Below are 18,842 nucleotides of genomic sequence, written 5' to 3'. Positions count from 1 at the left end.
CTTTAATAGTGGGACCACATTAACTGTTCTCCAGTCCTCTGGCACCTCCCCCGTGGCCAGACAGGAATTAAAAATTAGGGTAAGAGCACCTGCAATCTCCAGCCTCGCCTCCCACAGCCTCCTGGGACACAAATCGTCCGGACCTGGAGATTTGTCCACTTTTAAGCCTTCCAAAACCTCCAATACCTTGTCACCCCCTATGACAATTTGCTCAAGAACCTCACAGTCTCTCTCTCCAAGTTCCATATCAACATCCTCATTCTCTTGGGTGAAGTCAGATGTGAAGTATTCATTCAACACCCTACCAATGTCCTCTGGCTCCACCCACAGATTTCCCACTTGGTCCCTAATGGGTCCTACTCTTTCCCTGGTTACCTCTTCCCATTGATATACTTATAGAATATCTTGGGATTTTCCCTACTTTTACCAGCCAGAGCTTTCTCATATCCCCTCTTTGCTCTCCTAATTGCTTTCTTAAGCTCCATCCTACACTTTCTGTACTCCACTAATGCTTCCGTTAATTTGCTCTCCTTGTATTTGCGAAAAGCCTCTCTTTTCCTTCTCATCATACCCTGAATGTTTCTGGTCATCCATGGTTCTCTGGGCTTGTTGCTCCTACCTATTACCCTGGAGGGGTTGGGCCTGTACCCTCCCCATTTCCTTTTTGAATGCCCCCCCACTGCTCTTCTGTAGATTTCCCGACAAGTAACTCTTTCCAGTCTACCTTGGCCAGATCCTGCCTTATTTTACTAAAATTCGCTCTCCCCCAATCCAAAACCGTTTTTTGCAACTTGTCTATTTCTTTCTCCATAACAAGCTTAAATTGTACCATGTCAAATGGCTCGGAACGCATACAGTCCATCCGACTGCTCACTGCCTCTGGTCCAGTATACCTACTCAGCATCTATGCTCCAACACTCTGCTCCCCACCTGAAGTTAAAGACCAGTTCTACGAGGAACTCCATAATATCATTAGTAGCATCCCCAATACCGAACATCTGTTCTGCTGGGGGACTTTAATGCCAGAGTTGGGGCCGACCATGACTCATGGCCCTCCTGCCTTGGGTGCTATGGCATTGGAAGGATGAATGAGAATGGACAGAGACTGCTGGAGTTGTGTACCTATCACAACCTCTGCATCACCAACTCATTCTTTCATACTAAACCCTGTCACAGGGTCTCTTGGAGGCACCCAAGATCACGTCGTTGGCACCAGCTGGTCCTCATCGTCACAAGGCGAGCCTCTTTAAACAGCGTTCAAATCACACGCAGCTTCCACAGTGCGGACTGCGACACCGACCACTCTCTGGTGTGCAGCAAGGTTAGGCTCAAACCAAAGAAGCTACATCACTCCAAGCAGAAGGGCCGCCCGCGCATCAACACTAGCAGAATTTCTTATCCACAGCTGTTACATAAGTTTCTAAATTCCCTTGAAAAAGCCCTTCAAAACACTCCTACAGAGGATGCAGAGACTAAGTGGGCCTACATCAGAGGCACCATCTATGACTCAGCAATGACCACCATTGACAAACGTGTGAAGCAGATGGCAGACTGGTTTCAATCCCACTTCGAAGAGCTGGAACCTGTCATAGCCGCTAAGCGCATTGCACTGTTGAACTCCAAGAAAGCCCCCAGCGAGTTAACATCTGTCGCACTTAAAGCAGGCAGAAGCGCCGCACAAAGAACAGCCAGGCGCTGCGCATATGACTATTGGCAACACCTATGCAGTCATATTCAGCTGGCCTCCGACACCGGAAACATCAGAGGAATGTATGATGGCATTAAGACAGCTTTTGGGCCAACCATCAGGAAGATCGCCTCCCCCCCCCCCACTCAAGTCTAAATCAGGGGACACAATCACTGACCAACACAAGCAAATGGACTGCTGGGTGCAGCACTACCTAGAACTGTACTCCTGGGAAAATGTTGTCACTGAGACCGCCCTCAATGAAGCCCAGTCTCTGCCTGTCATTGATGAGCTGGACGTACAGCCAACAAAATCTGAACACAGTGATGCCATTGATTCTCTAGCCAGTCGAAAAGCCCCTGGGAAGGACGGCATTACCCCTGAAATAATCAAGAGTGCCAAGCCTGCTATACTTTCAGCACTCTATGAACTGCTTTGCCTGTGCTGGGATGAGGGAGCAGTACCACAGGACATGCGCAATGCCATTATCATCACCCTCGACACGAACAAGGGTGACCGTGGTGACTGCAGCAACTACTGTGGAATCTCCCTGCTCAGCATAGTGGGGAAAGTCTTCGCTCGAGTCGCTTTAAACAGGCTCCAGAAGCTGGCTGAGCGTGTCTACCCTGAGGCACAGTGTAGCTTTCGAGCAGAGAGATCCACCATCGCCAGCTACAGGAGAAATGTCGAGAACAACAGATGCCCCTCTACGTTGCTTTCATTGATCTCACCAAAGTCTTTGACCTCGTCAGCAGACTTGGTCTCTTCAAACTACTAGCAAAGCTCGGATGTCCACCAAAGCTACTAAGTATCATCACCTCATTCCATGACAATATGAAAGGCACAATTCAACAAAGCGGCGCCTCATCAGACCCCTTTCCTATCCTGAGTGGCATGAAACAGGACTGTGTTCTCGCACCTACACTGTTTGGGATCTTCTTCTCCCTACTGCTCTCACATGCGTTCAAGTCTTCAGAAGAAGGAATTTTCCACCACACAAGATCAGATGGCAGGTTGTTCAACCTTGCCCGTCTAAGAGCAAAGACCAAAGTACGGAAAGTCCTCATCAGGGAACTCCTCTTTGCTGACGATGCTGCATTAACATCCCACACTGAAGAGTGTCTGCAGAGACTCATCGACAGGATTGCGGCTGCCTGCAATGAATTTGGCCTAACCATCAGCCTCAAGAAAACAAACATCATGGGACAGGACGCCAGAAATGCTCCATCCATCAATATCGGCGACCACGCTCTGGAAGTGGTTCAAGAGTTCACCTATCTAGGCTCAACTATCACCAGTAACCTGTCTCTTGATGCAGAAATCAACAAGTGCATGGGAAAGGCTTCCACTGCTATGTCCAGACTGGCCAAGAGAGTGTGGGAAAATGGCGCACTGACACGGATACACAAAGGTCCGAGTGTATCAAGCCTGTGTCCTCAGTCCCTTGCTCTCTGGCAGCGAGGCCTGGACAACGTATGTCAGCCAAGAGTGACGTCTCAATTCATTCCATCTTCGCTGCCTCCAGAGAATCCTTGGCATCAGGTGGCAGGACCGTATCTCCAACACAGAAATCCTCGAGGCTGCCAACATCCCCAGCATATACACCCTACTGAGCCAGCGGCGCTTGTGATGGCTTGGCCATGTGAGCCGCATGGAAGATGGCAGGATGCCCAAGGACACACTGTACAGCAAGCTCGTCACTGGTATCAGACCCACCGGCTGTCCATGTCTCCACTTTAAAGACGTCTGCAAACGCGACATGAAGTCCTGCGACATTGATCACAAGTCGTGGGAGTCAGTTGCCAGTGATCGCCAGAGCTGGCGGATAGCCATAAAGGCGGGGCTAAAGTGTGGCGAGTCGAAAAGACTTAGCAGTTGGCAGGAAAAAAGACAGAAGCACAAGGAGAGAGCCAACTGTGTAACAGCCCCGGCAACCAATTTTATCTGCAGCACCTGTGGAAGAGACTGTCACTCTAGAATTGGACTTTATAGCCACTCCAGGCGCTGCTCCACAAACCACTGACCACTTCCAGGCGCTTACCCATTGTCTCTCGAGACAAGGAGGCCAAAGAAGAAGAAGGAGAAGAAGGTCTCTATTGCATTTGTTATGACGATGCTACTTTCCAAACCAGTGCTTCTGCTGTGTTTTCCTTCTTCCTCAAGTGACGATTCCCCTTTCAACTCAGCTTGACAAGGGCCTCGAACGTGTCCATCCTATTTCCTGCACTCTGCCCACACAACCTCCCAAAATAGGGTCCTCCTTGTCCTCACCTTCCACCCCACCAGCCTCCACAATGGATGATCCTCTGCCATTACTGCCACCTCCAGCCCAATGTCACCACCAAATACATCTTTCCCTCCCCTCTTCTGACAACATGCTGAAGTAACCTTTCCCTCTGTGACTTCCTGGTCTACTATCTTGTTACTCCCAAAACCAACTCTCTTTCTCCTGGCACCTTCCCATACAAGTGCAGAAGATGCAACACCTGCCCTTTCACTCCTCCCTTCTTGCTGTCCAGGGCACCAAACAGGATCATAACGATTTACTTATACTTCTTTCAATTTAGTATATTGTATTCGCTGCTCACGATGGATTGGGGAGACCAAATGTAGATTGGGTGATCGTCTTGTAGAACACATCCATTCAGTCCTCAAACATGACATTGACTTTCCAAGTGCTTGTTATTTTAAATCTCCGTCTCTCTCCCACTCTGACCTCTCTGTCCTAGTCCTCTTATACCGTTCCAATGAAGCTCCATGCAAGCTCGAGGAACAGCGCTTCATCTTTCGATTAGGCACTTTACAACATTCCATCTTAACCACTGAATTCAACAACTTTATATCATAATCACTGTTCCCATTTTCTCAGACAGCAAGTGGTAATAATTCTGCTGTTACCATTTACACCTCCTCCAAACCCAGCTTTTGTTTCTTGTCCCATTATCATCTCTTTTTGCCTTGCACCACAAACCCTTTTATCATTCAATCGCTCCAGCCCTCCATCCTATCACAGACCTTCCCATTTTTTCCTTTCCTTCCCTTCCTCCACCCCAGCTTTTCCCGATACAAAAGCAAATTGCTGCAGATGACAGAAATCTGAAAAAAAAAGTCACACAGTAAAGGGTAAGGAGGGGGAGGAATTTCTAAAATGTGTTCAGGAGAACTTCCTTGATCAGTATGTTCTCAGTTCAATGAGAAATGAGGCATTGATGGGATCTGGTGCTGGGAAATGAGGTGGGCCTAGTGGACCAAGTGTCTGTTGGGGAGCACTTGGGTAAGAGTGATCATTGTATCATAAGGTTTAGACTAGTAATGCAGGAAAGCAAGGAACAAAATAGGTAGAAAGCCGAGGTTGGAAAAGGGTTAATTTTAACGTGATGAGAAGAGATCTAGCCAGGGTAGAATGGAACCAAAGACCAACAGGAAGAGCTCTATCAGAACAATGGGTTATTTTTAAGATGTATCATGTACAGGCTAGGATCATTCAAACAAGGGTGAAAGGTAGGGGAACCAAGGAGAAGGCTCCTTGTTTGATGAGCGGGATAAAGATTATGCTGGAACAAAAATCATGTATGATGCATGTCAGGTAACCTCATCAAGTTAGAACCAGGCCAAATTATATTAGTTGAGAGGGGAGGTGAAAAGGAACAAGACTGACAAAGCGAGAATACGAAAATAGATTGGCAGTCAACCCAAAGATCGTCTACTGGCATGTAAATAGTGAGTGAGTAGTAAGAGGAGGAGTGGAGCCTATTAGGGATATAAGGGTAAGAGAGGGTAATATATGCTTAGAGGTGCAGGGCAAGGCTAATATACATAATGCGTACATTGTATCAATGTTCACTAAGGAAATGGAGCCTGACAAAATATCAGTCGAAGCAGAGAGAGTGGAGGCAATAGATAGGATAAAAAAATGAGAGGGGGAGGTACTGGAAAAGCTGGCTATGCTGAGGGTAGATAATTCACCTGGTCTGGATGGCTTGCATCCCAGGTTGCTAAAGGAAGTGGGGATGGAGATAATGGAACAGCTTGCCATAATCTTTCAATCTTCCCTGGATACGGGGGAAATACCAGAGGATTGGAGAGTGGAAAATGTGATACCCTTATTCAGGAAAGGGTGTAAGGTCAGTCCTAGCAACTACAGGCCAGTTAGTTTAACATCAGTGGTGGGTAAGGTTTTGGAAATAATAATCAGGGAAAATATCAATGGACACTTAGAGAGGTTCGAGTTAATTAATGATAGCCAGCATGGATTTGTAAAAGGCAGATCATGCTTGACTAATCTAATTGAATTTTTTAATGAAGTAACAGAGTAGGTTGATGAAGGGAATGCAGTGGATGTCGTTTATATGGATTTTAAGAAAGCATTTGATAAGGTACCACATAAAAGGCTGGTTAACAAAACTAAGGTTCATGGAATTGGAGGGTCAGTGTCCAAATGGATAAAAAATTGGCTTAAGGACAGAAAACGGTGAGTCATAGTAAACGGTTGCTTTTCAGACCGGAGAATGGTAGACAATGGTGTTCCCCAAGGGTCAGTGCTGGGACCACTGCTTGTTATGCTATATATAAATAACCTGGATCTTGGAATAAAAAATATAATCTCAAAGTTTGCCAATAACACCAAACTTGGAGGTGCAGCAAACAGTGAGGATGATATGAACCGCCTGCAACAGGACATAGATAGGCTAGCAGAATGGGCAGAGAGGTGGCTGATGGAATTTAATACTGACAAGTGTGAGGTGATACATTTTGGCAGAAGGAATAGGGAGAGGCAATATATACTTAATGGCACAGTTCTAAAGAGTGTGCAGGGACCTGGGGGTGCATGTGCATCGATCTTTGAAGGTGGCAGGACATATTGAGAGAGTGGTTAGCAAAACATATGGTATCTTGGGATTCATAAATAGAGGCATAGAGTACAAAAGCAGGGAAGTTATGTTGAACCTTTATAAAGCTCTGGTTAGGTCCAACTGAAGGACTGCGTCCAGTTCTGGTGACCACACTTCAGAAAGGACGTGAGGGTCTTTGAGAGGGTGCAGAGGAGATCTACCAGAATGGTTCCAGGGATGGAGGATTTTAGTTACAAGGTTAGGTTCTCCTTAGAACAAAGGAGATTGAGGGGAGATTTAATAGAAGTGTACAAGAAAGTTAGACAAGAAAACGCTCCCATTAACAAAAGTTACAAGGATTAGGGGACATAGATTGAAAAGTTTGGCCAAGAGATGCAGGGGGAATATGAGAAAGTTCTTTTTTTATGCAGCAGGTGGTAATGACTTAGAACTCACTGCCCACAAGGGTGGTGCAAGCAGAGACGATGAATGATGTCAATAGGAAGTTGGATGGCCACCTGAGAGAAATAGACTTGCAGGGCTATGGGAATTCAGCCAGGGAGTGGGACTTACTGCATTTCTCCGTGGAGAGCTGGCATGGACTCGATGGGCTGAATGGCTTCCTTCTGTGCCGTAATTGACTCTATGACTCTTTGACAGAGACCTGAAACAATAACTCTGTTTTTCTCTCTGCTGTCTGACCCGCTGAGTATTTCCAATATTTTTTGTTTTTGTCCCACCTTTCCCTGGCTCTGTACTCGCTTGTAAACTGTTGAATCTCTAAATTCTTCCAGTTCTGATCAAGAGTCATCGACTTGCAACATCAATCTGTCTCTCTCTACAGATGCTGCCGGACCTGCTGAGTGTTTCCAGAATTTTCCGTTATTTCAGATTTCCAGCATCCATAGTATTTTGCTTTTCTTTTAATGTTATACTAAAGTTGAGCTTGACAAAAACTGTTGTATCAATTTTAACCTGACCACCAGTGGCGATAGGGCCAAAGCAATCAACGAGTTTTTTACTTCCGAGCCTCATCAGCATTTGCTAACTCCTACCCAAAGGGAATGGCATCGCTGCGGGGAGGATGCAAGTCAAATTAATGGACAGGGTTGGGAGGGGTGTGGGGGAGTTGCCAGAGGGCGGGGGGGGCGGGGCGGGTGGTGATCATGGGGTGGGTACACCATGGACTCACGGAAACAGTCCCGGTAAGGTAAGTGAAGCATGGTGGAGAGAAGGGTTGGGGAAAGATCTGGAAAGTCAATTGGTCGAGGTATAGCCTGAGGCAGGGGAGGCCAAAACTATTGTTGTTGGGCCCAGAAGAGTAACAATCCTCCTGGCCCACAGGATCCATTAAAAAAAATAAAATTGAGCTTGCCTAGCACTCTGGTGGCAGGATCCTTGCTGCCACCAGATTTTGCTGGTGGGTTTGAGACCTTGTGGCTGTCAGGACCACGGTTTAAATGGCATGCATGTCCCAATGATTGCTTTAACTGCTTTCAGGCTAGTTTAATGGATGGAGAGGCAGGAATGCAGCATGAACCACACTCACCACTGTCCCATGCACACCTTTATGCCTGGCAGGGGAAGGGATACAATACCCCCATTACATTCAGTAACACTTTCAACTTCACCATTAAAAAGGGAACTGCTGATGCATATGCAAGAACTTATCAAGACCAAGTCAACGGAGCTAGCTACAGAGTCCTACCCAGATGCAATGAATATCTGCACAAAACCCATACAATTGGACTCTGAGCTGAATGGCACTGACACCTCTGAATTAATTAAAACCTTGAACAGCATTTTTCAGCTTGATGCCTTTGGAACTTTTCATTCACAAAAAGGACACAAATGTTGACACAAAAGTGAGAGAGATACAAATGCTGAAATGATGACTGCTCTAAATGGTCTTCTGAAGCAAATCTTATATCAGGAGCTGTCCCTTGAGGGTCTACAGCAACTATATAGCTGATAGAGGAGTGGATCAACAAGGATTATGAATGAGAAAGAGTAAGGGACATTTGAATTGCTCAAATTTTACTTGGAAGAGCCAATGTAGTGACAGTCCATAAATTGAACGCTCTGGTTAGACGGCTGGTGCCCAACTTGCAGACGATAGTTTATGATGCAGTGGAGGGTTTGTATATACTACAATATTTTCAGTTATGTTAATCTAGATTGGAAAATCAGATGGTACAGATTCTAGGAACAGTCAAGAAAGCAGTAAGAGAATGCTGACAGATCAGACCTGTTTCATTCTTTGAGACTGTAGAGGTCATTTCAAAGCACTTCCCCATTGACCTGCTTGAGAACTTGCTCTTTGAGGGACTGACTGAACAACAGCCCAGCTGTTTTAGTGCAGCTGCCATGATCATAAAAATCACTATGTGTCAGCTGTGCCTCAGTGGTATAGTGGGATCCTGTTGCACTTTTCTGAAGAAGAGGAAGGGAATTCTCCCTGGTGTCTGGGCCAATATTTGTCACAATCAACATCACTAAAACAGTTTATCAGCTCATTATCACATTGCTGTTTGTGGGATCTTGCTGTGTACAAATTGGCGGGGTGTTTTCTGCAATACAACAGTTGGAAAGTACTTAATTGGCTGTAAAGCACTGTGGGATGTCCTGAGTTCTTGAAATATGCCATGTAAATGCAAGTCTTTTTTCATTATTATAAGGCACTAGGCAATAGCATCAGGTCTCAGTGATGCCCAAGGTGCTGCACAATCAAAAAGACATGACATTTTCAGCTCAACAAGCATCACAATTTTGACCACAAAATGTGTTAACATTTGTGTCTGTCTCCTCAACATAATCCCTATCCTGTCGACAGGCACACCTCTTATGAATGGAGACAGAATTGGCTAGAAGTGGAATGAAACACCTACTGGACAAACTGAACAGTTACCATTTCAGGGAAGGGGAATGCTCTTCTGTCACTGGTAATATGACAAATGATCCAACTCTCCAGACCTTCCTTACTCCATACCAGGTGTTATCCATTCTCACACTTTGTCATCAGCACCCCTTTCTAATTCCACCTTCAGGCAATTTTCCACTCCCACCACCAGGGAATACATTTCTTCCCTGTCCTCATTGCCATTTTAATCCTGGCCCAGGCATAGGCAGCCAGAGTGACTATGGATGCACATCAGAGTCCTGATTCAGCTCTATCAGGTAGTACTGGTTGGAAGCGAACATTATCTCACTATTTAAATGGGTACTCATCTGCAATCAATAAGATTGTTAGGATCTAGCTGGACTGCGGAAGGAGGTTTTGTGACTGCCTTCCACCCGAAATTGTGTTTTTCTTGGCATTTTGTTGCAGAGAGATAACTCCACTGCAAAATGGGAGTGATTTTGCCACCTCTTACTGGCTGCAGGACGAGGAGGAACAGGAGCGGCAGCAGCAACAGGTGGGAGAAGCTTTAGGGAGCAGCACAACATCAGTGGAAATTAATATCAAGCGGTTTCTACACTGTGCGATTGATCATGACAGCAGTTTATGCCCGGGTGGCAAGTTGAAAATCTATCCTGGGATATCCATGGGGCAGATAAGGCCGATGGCAGAAGGATACCTGAGAGATCTGATATAAATGCCTGTGCCTGAATGGTCCTAGTTTGAGGTTTGATCCAAGATCCTAGTGCTGGTGACACAGATTCCATGGTACACCACACTGTTGATGCTTTCTGCCAGAATACCATTTAAGCTGGATCTCGATTCCATACTCTCAGCCATGCTGTGGCAACTCTTAGCGAGGTAGTCCAATGCTTCAAGCAATTAAGGGCGCATGTAGAAGATATTCCTTTTAAAGGTTAGGCTAGGACCTGAGCCTGCCCTCCAGCCAGCTGTCCCTTAGTCTGTCACCAGTTTTTGCTCACTACTGCTGAAGGAATCACCCTGTATAGATCCCTCTAACTCACTGGCTATAATTTTCCGTGAATCGGCAAGGAGCGGAAGGTGGGACCAGAAGTGAGTGGCACTGACACTGCTGCTCCGATCCCTGTTCTCAGCAGAATCTCACAATTAACAGCCAGGAGGCCAATCATTTACCAGCCAGAGGTGGGGACTGAGATGGTAACCGCATCATTAGGCAGACGTAGTTGAATGTGCTGGTGCCACCTTTAAAGGGCAGCCAGCACCAGAACATTGCTTCAGGCCTTCTTGTCCACCTGCTTCTGCCCTGCTCCACGACTTCTTCAGACCTGCATATCACCTGCTTCTGCCCTGCCTCAACTCATTCTCTGCAAGACCTTGAGCCAGACCAGCTTCGACACCTGCCTCAGCCCTTCCCCTTCAAGACCTCCAGCCTGTGGTGCAGCCCCGCCATTGGGAGAAGACCAAGAGATCAGCAAGGCAGGCATAGTGAAGGCCTGAGGAAAGAGGCCCTTGTCAGCATGGCAGCAGGAAAGTCCTGGGTGGCCCCATGGTTCAGTGATGACTCCCTGCATATTCTCTTCCAGGCTACTCAGGCAAGGCAGGAGGTCCTCCTCCCCAGAAACAGAAGGAGCAGACCTCCCCACTTAAACAAGCAAGCCTGGACAGAGTTCAGGAGGAGGTCAGCAGCCCTGGGGTTGTCCGGAGAACCTGCCTACAGTGCCGCAAGCATGTCAACCATCTTCTCCACTCTGCAAAGGTCAGTACCACACCTCAGTTCCCTTAGGAATCAGCAAATGGATAAGTGTGAGGATGTGGCTGCTGGGGAGAGAGACCCACCATGTCAGTGGCAGTGGAGTGAGGCTGCAGCACCTCCTGTGAAAGGAATGTATGCGGTTCTGTCAAGGGGCACAAGCCTGGCAGTGGCGACCCTCATAAGGTGGCTCCAGAGTGGCCCAATGCCACATGCATGCCAGTGGCCCCAAAGTCAGCAGCTAGGGTGTCAGCCAAATAGGCATTGTGCCTGTTCTTGTGTGTGACTAACATTCCCCTACTGTGTTCCCGCAGGAGAAGGGGGCCCACAATGCCAAGGAAAGGGCCCAGACCAGCGGCTGGGTCCCACATCTAGCCATTCTGACACCCATGGAAAAGGAGACTCTTGAGCTGATAGGGGAGTATGGCGGTTGCTCCATCACGGACGGTGAGGTAGGAGTGCAGTTGGATGGTGAGGCAGGAGTACAGCTGCAAGAGTGAGAAAAGTCATAAGTGGGCACGTGGGAGACTGAGGCAAGCACATGGGATGGTGTTCCTGTGCTCTCCACAGTACATAAATCGATCTGAACACCAGCCTATTATGGAGGCTTGTGTTTGGAAAGGGGAAACCCTTTGATCTTTCTGTTCTCTCCCAGAGGTCATCCACAAGAAAAGAGAACTTCCATCTCTAGGCAACAGTCGGCCACCTCTGAGTAGGTTGAGAGGACCTCAGAGGGTGCAGCGTCACATCATTCCCCACACCCTCCTCCAGCGCAGATAATCTCACGTCGATTGGTATGCATTCGCGAGTGGATTTGGGATCACAAACTGGTGAGAGCACCACACAGGCACATGACCAGCTGTCAGAAGCTGTGACAGCCGAGGCCAATTACAGTTGGAGGACTGCGGGAGGCCAGGCTCATGGTGAGGCCCAAGCTGTTAACGTGCCTTTAGAGTCATCAGTAAGAGGGCAGAAGCTGGATGTTCAGTGTGAAGAGTGTGAAGATCTGGCGGGGATTCCAGAGGGTATATGCACCCTGGCTCAGACAGTGGAGGAATCCAGCCAAGCCATGAGTGCTGCAATTGCCCTCTCGTCTGCACACAGGGCCTCCTCCGTCGAGAAACTGGCGAGAGATTGGAGGGCCACATCCAGCAGATAAGTCAGTGAACGCTGGAGATGCACGCAGACCTGCATGCCATTGTCTTATCCATGATCTCAAGGCAGCAGTGGCAAGGCGAGAGGGAGTTGAGTGCCTGGAGTCTCCACCAGATCCTCATCCATCTCAGGTTAGCAGGGATGTACAAGTGTGCCTTGTGAGGGAGGAGGAGCGGCTGCCTTCTGCATCTGCAGCACCTCTCAGAATACTCCTCGTGTGTACAGTGGCTCCTTAGCACCTCTTCCAGTGACACCAATGCCTTAAGTTGCTGTGACAACAGAGGAGGCTCCTGCACCTGTGCATGCCAGGGCCTGCCAGGCCTCAGGCAGGCAGTACAGCTGCCAAGGTCATCCCAGGCCACAGGACAGCAAGGTCAGCAGTCTGCCTCCACTGCAGCTGGCAATGAAGGTGGAGCATCATATAGGAACTCATAAAAGAATTAAGAAAACATACAGAGGCACTTGGGCTTCATGGGTGAATAGATAGTTAAGGTGTTATAATTTTGTGTCTGATTATGTTTACAATAAAGGTGTGATTTGTTTTCTCCACATTTCCATCTATTGGAGGTCCTCTGGCAGTGCAGGAGTACCGTGGCTTATCCCAATGGCTGTTTGAGAGAGAGACCAGGGAGTGTGTGGTCATCATTGGGACTGACTAGAAGGACCCGGGAGCCTGGACTTACCACTGAGGTGAATGGCAACTGTGGAGGTTGAAGGTGGGCCTTATTTGGCAGGAAGGATGATGTGGGAAGGGTCATCTGAATCATGTAGGTATGAGTACCTCCCGAGCCTCCTTTGCACCTATGTCATATCACCCTCCATAAGGCCCCTCATGTCTTTACAGATGCTGCAGCTGGTCAGCAGCTTCCTCTTCACTCTCCTTGGCTGAGGATGCCTCGCACTTCACAACCCTCATTGGCCAGGGCGTCCCCCCTCTAAGTTGTGCAAAGTGCAGCAGACCACCACGATCCAGGATACCGTTGCTGTAGCATATTCAAGTGCCCCACTGGGAAGATCCAAGCACCTGAATCTCATCTTCAGGAGACCTATGGTCTGCTCAATGGTGGCTCGGGTCACCATGTAGCTGGCACTGTATCTCTTCTCTGCCTCCGTCCTAGGGTTTCTCACTGGTGTCAGTAGCCATCTCTTTAATGGGTATCCTTTGTTTCCGATAATCCAGCCTTGAAGGCACGCAGGGAGAGTGAAAAGCTGTGGCACCTGACAGTGCCTCAGTATGTAGGCATTGTAGCTGCATCCAGGGTAATGTGCACACACTTGCAGGATCTCGCAAACCAGTTACACGTTGATGGAATGGAATCCCGTCTTGTTAATGAAAGCTTCTGGCTGGCCCGTGGGAACCTTAATGGCCACCTTGCACCTGGGGGACTCCAGCAATGGCATTGAATCCTCTGGATCAGTGCCATACAGTATGTATTGGCTGGCCCTCCTGAAGAGGGCGCCAGTCACCACTTTGTTGCAATGAAGTGCAGCTGACTGGGAAAAGCCACACATGTCTCCAGTGGGCCAGTGGGAATGAAGCAGAGGCAAAGAAATTAAGGGTGACCACCAATGCCAATAGGGCTCAGCTCATCCAACTTCATGGCACAAAGATCTGTGATGGTCTGTTGGGGGAGGCACAGTCTTTGGCGACACTGCCACTCCGACATCTGGAGGTAGCTCATCCTCTGTCTACACATTCTTGCTACAGAGTACCTTCTTCTCCGCACTGGTGCCTGCTTGTGAACCCCTCTGTGGCCTTCTGCCGCTTCCCCATCCCAAGGTTGACCCTACAAGTGCACTTGAAGTTGCTGCTGACTGGATCCGTGTGCCAGCACCTCCCTCCCTCTCAGGTTCTCCTCCGTGCTGGAGGTCTCGCCTCCTGAGTGAATGATGCCCATGGCACGGGCACTGCAGGTCTGAAGGGCCACTTTGACAGTTCCTTCCTCAACACATCCCAGCCCACGCCCCTACTAGTCCTCTCTCAATGGGCTCACATGCTAGTAGCATGGAGGCTCGACCCCAAATCCCTGGCACGTTAACTCCCCCTCCTTAACGCAAATTGCTCTGGCTGCACTGCACCTGCCTTCCTATTAAATCAAACTGCCTGACCCCACAGCTGCCGAATGCAGCAATGACCTCAATTGCTGCTGCGTTGCCGCCCTTAAATACCTGCCGGGGCTCTGATGCCCCATGGCCTCCATGCACTCTCCGTAAAATTTGAATGGGCCCATAAAATACCTCTCAACTGGATGCTTAATCAGCTTAACAAGTTCCCAATTGAAGAAGCACGCGCTGTTCACACTTGACTTGCCGTGCACCACTGGTAAAATACGGATGTGGCGTGATGACATCAGAAGTCTTTGCCAATGCCATCCACTCAATTTTACGCACCCACACCCCCCCCCCCCCCCCCCCTCCCCACCTCCTGATTCCAAGGCCGTCCACTAAGGGGCCAGAAAATCCCGGCCACTGTCTATCTTTCCTGAAGTGCTTGGAATGGATGGAGGTGACAGTGCATCTTCAAGGAGGGTTCACCCCCCTCCCCCACAATCCTTATGCTACCGAATGGACAAAAAGAGGAGAGGGACAAGGATCATAGGAACAGAGAAACAGGTGTAGGCCATTCAGATCCTCAAGCTTGTTCCGCCATTCCATGAGATCATGGCTGATCTGTACCTCAACTCCATTTACCCGCAACTTGTTTCCTATCCTTTGAGCCCCTTCCTTACCAAACAAAATTCTCATTCTTGAAAACTCAAATTGTCCTAGAATCCACAAGTGTTTGTGCGGAAAAGTTCTTCCTGATTTCACTCCTAAATGGCCTTGGTCAAATTTTGCCTTCTTGTTCTAGAATCTGCCATGAAAATATTTCCTCTGTATCGACGCTATCTAATTCCTTTATGATTTTAAACACCTAGATTTATATCACCCCTCAACCTTTTAAACTCACGGGAATCCAAGCCAAGTTTATGCAACCTATCCTCATATTTAAACCTTTTAGTCCTCGGCATGATTATGGTGAATCTGCAATGTACCCCTTAAAAGGCCAATATAACTTTTTTGAGGTTTGGTTCCCAAAACTGAACGCGGTACTTCAGAATGCAGGCTCAGCAAGTAATGGGAAGGTTGTGCAGATTACTGTCAGCGCAATGCAGCACCAGGTGGTAATGCTGCTTGTACGTGTTATTGCTTGAGGAGACAGTTAAGAGAAGTAAGCACTCTACTGTACTTGACTTCCAGCCTCCCCATCTCCAATGCTCCTCCTGCCATTGCCCCATGATGACCAAAGCTTTTTCCTTCAAGGTGAAGGCTGGAAAGAAGACTAACCTGTTTCCCCACTCTCACCCTTCCCCATTTCTGTCCTCTCCTGGCTGTTGTGAGTTGGCTTCTCTTGTAAAAAGTGGGGGTGTGAGTTAGTTTGTGGTGGTTGTAAAGGATTGTCCGGGTGTGTGAGGAAACTTAGGTAGTGCACGTGTGAAGAGGGCGAAACAGTGAGTTGTAAGCAGGGTGGGGTGATGCTCATATAGAAGAAACTGGATCCAATGTGAAATGTGAAAGCAATTAGCAGCAGAGTGAAATGTTTTGCAATCACTATGAGATAAGAGCAGAATGTTATTAATGCCTATTGTGAAGACAGCAGCAACAATTATGTGTGGGTTTTTAGGAAAGCTTGGCGCACTGCGCAGTTGTGATTGGAGAAGAAATATATGGAACAGGGGAAGGATGTGTTTGGATTGCTAACAGGGGAAGGTGCTGTGACAAGGTATAAAGCAGAGAAAAAGAGATAGCAGACATCATTCTTGCCTTTGTTGCCATGCTAAGATCGCTGAACCTTTTACATCAATGCACCTATGTCCTGGGGTTGATACTGCTTTCAGTGACATCTTCAGCTACCTCCCTCCAAGCTTGCTGCAGCATTTGCCTGGGCACCTGCCTACAATCAGAGCAGAAGAGGACCTATATCAAGGCCCTTGCTTGCTCCACTAAAACCTCCACTGCTGCACCATTGAGGCTCATCTTGAGACATCTCTCAGTCATAACTGAATACATATCTGCATATCTACACACACATATACATATATACATACACAGACAGATTTGGTTAAAATCGAGGCTTGTGAACCAGCTACCCTGACATTATCCTGTACATGATATAAACATCCCTATTGTTATTAAAAAGTACCTCATCATGAGCAGCACCACAGAAGATTTGCTAATAATATTAAATAGTGGTGTGTCTGTCATAAAGAAGATGTCACACTTCCACTTAACAGGCTCTAATTTCATATTCATAAAACAGCAACTCATCACAATTGAACAGATAAGGGACCATACCAATGAAGATGGTTGCAAGTTAGAGCAAAAAACAGAAATCAGAAATTTGCAAAACTACTAATCAGAAATTGGTAGCCAACAAACAATTACAAACAGTAAGGAACAGAAAGAGAATAATGAAATAAAAACGTAAAGTGCTGGAAAAACTCAGCAGGTCTGGCAGGTCTATGACCTTTCATCAGAACTGAAACGTTAATTCTGTTTCTCTCTCCACAGATGCTGCCAGACCTGCTGTGTATTTCCAGCACTTTCTGTTTTTATTTCAGAGTTCAAGCATCTGCAGTAATTTGCTTTTATATTGGAAGGTTATAGTTAGGGGACCTGCAATGTTCTCGCCAACTTCCTTTAAAAGCCTGGGTTGGAAGCCATCCAGTTCTGGGGATTTTTCACTCTTTATTGCCATTATTTTTTTCATTACTGTTATTTTGCTTATGTTAATTTTAGTGAGTCCCTGATTCAATATTAGTTTCCTTGGGATTTCTGGCACACTGACCTCTTATTCTGTGATACATGCCGGCACAAAGTAATTATTCAACATGTCTGCCATTTCCATATATTCACTGGTACCACACTCTTATTCTTAATGTAATTGTAAACATTTTTGTGCTGATTTTGATATTGCTTGCAAATTTCTTTTCATACTCCCATTTCATAGCTCTTACTATCTGTTTTGTCATCCTTTGCTGTTCTTTGTATTTTTCCCATTCATCAGGATCTGCGTTTTTTTTTTACATTTTTGTATGCTTTTTCTTTTAGTTTGATGATGTCTCTTACTTCTCTAGTCATCCATTGCTTTTTTTGGCAAGTATTGCTCTTGCCCCTTAGGGACATAACTGGTTGTGTATCACGTTAAATCCTTTCTTTAATACCTCCCACTGATCATCTTTAATAATTGTTTTAAATCAGTCTCATTATTCTCTTTCTGTTCCTTACTATTTGTAACAACTATTGTCAGGAAGTTACCAGAGTCCATAATTAAGAATTGAGATCAAAAACTATGCCTCAACTTTTTTTGGACAGTGGCTGTTGATAATAATTCTGCTATTCCCTCCACTAGATCCATCTTTTGTTTCTATACTTGTCCCATTACCATCTCCTTTTGCCTTTCACCATCATACCTTTTGTCATTTAATCTCTCCTGTCATCCTATCACAGACCTTCACTTTTGTTCTTTACCACTATCACCCCTTCATCTGCCATTTTCCTGCTTCTGTATTTGCTTAAAATCTGTTACATCTCTACTTTTTTCCAGTTCTGATAAAAGGTCATTGACCTGAAATGTTGGGCTCAATTTTAACTCTGTGATAATGGATGCGTTTTGAATGAGTTAAATCTTTTCTGTTAACTCTGTTCCTCTCTCCACAAATGCTGCCTTATCTGCTAAGCATTTCTAACTTTTTCTGTTTTCATAGAAGCATAGAATGGTTACAGTGCAGAAGGAGGCCATTCATGTGTGTTGTGGCTCCCTGTAAGAGCAACTCAGCTAAATCCACTCCCCCGCCCTTTCCCTGTAGCCATGCAATTTTTTCTCTTTAGGTGCTTTTCCAATTCCCTTTCAAAGTCACGATTGAATCTACCTCCACCACACTCTCAGGTAGTGCATTCCAGATCCTAAACACTTGCTGCGTTAAGAAGTTTTTCCTCATGTCGCTGTTGGTTCTTTTGTCATTCACCTTAAATCCTTTGGTTCTTGGCCCTTCCACCAATTTGAACAGCTTCTCTCTATCTATTCTCTCTAGACCCCGCCCCACCCCTCCCCATGATTTTGAACACCTCTATCTTTAAAAGCAGTTCATTGTTTTGTTACAGTTTTGCCCGCCAATCTTTGATTCCAATTTACCTGCTCTCACCCCACTGAAATTGGCCTTCAGCCAATTTAGTATTTTTACTTTAGGGTGCTTTGTGTTCTTTTCCATGGCTAACCTAAACACTATGAGACTGTGATCACTGTTCCCTAACAGTTCCCAAACTGACACTTGATCCACTTGACCTATCTCTTTCCTCAGATCCAGCAATGCCTCCTTTCTCATTGGGCTGGAAACATATTAATCAAGAAAATTTTTATTTTTGTTTCAGATTTCCAGCATCGCAGTATTTTGCTATTCCTCCTTGACATATCTTTCAATCCCACTAGGCTTCACATTCAATGGATCATCTTCTGCCATTTATGCGACCTCCAGCCCAATGCCACCACCAAGCACA

General features: G+C 46.6%; 1 protein-coding gene across 1 annotated transcript in view; it reads right to left on the bottom strand.

The window, feature by feature from the left end:
- The window catches only part of pou6f2 (POU class 6 homeobox 2), an 812,705-nt gene that overhangs the window by 287,806 nt on the left and 506,057 nt on the right, over nt 1–18,842 (bottom strand). The window lies entirely within an intron of this gene.

The sequence above is a fragment of the Heterodontus francisci genome, chromosome 5, assembly GCF_036365525.1.
Source record: "Heterodontus francisci isolate sHetFra1 chromosome 5, sHetFra1.hap1, whole genome shotgun sequence".
Taxonomy (NCBI): Eukaryota; Metazoa; Chordata; class Chondrichthyes; order Heterodontiformes; family Heterodontidae; genus Heterodontus; species Heterodontus francisci.
Note: the sequence above shows the minus strand (reverse complement) of the source record. Positions and strands in the feature narration are given on the sequence as shown.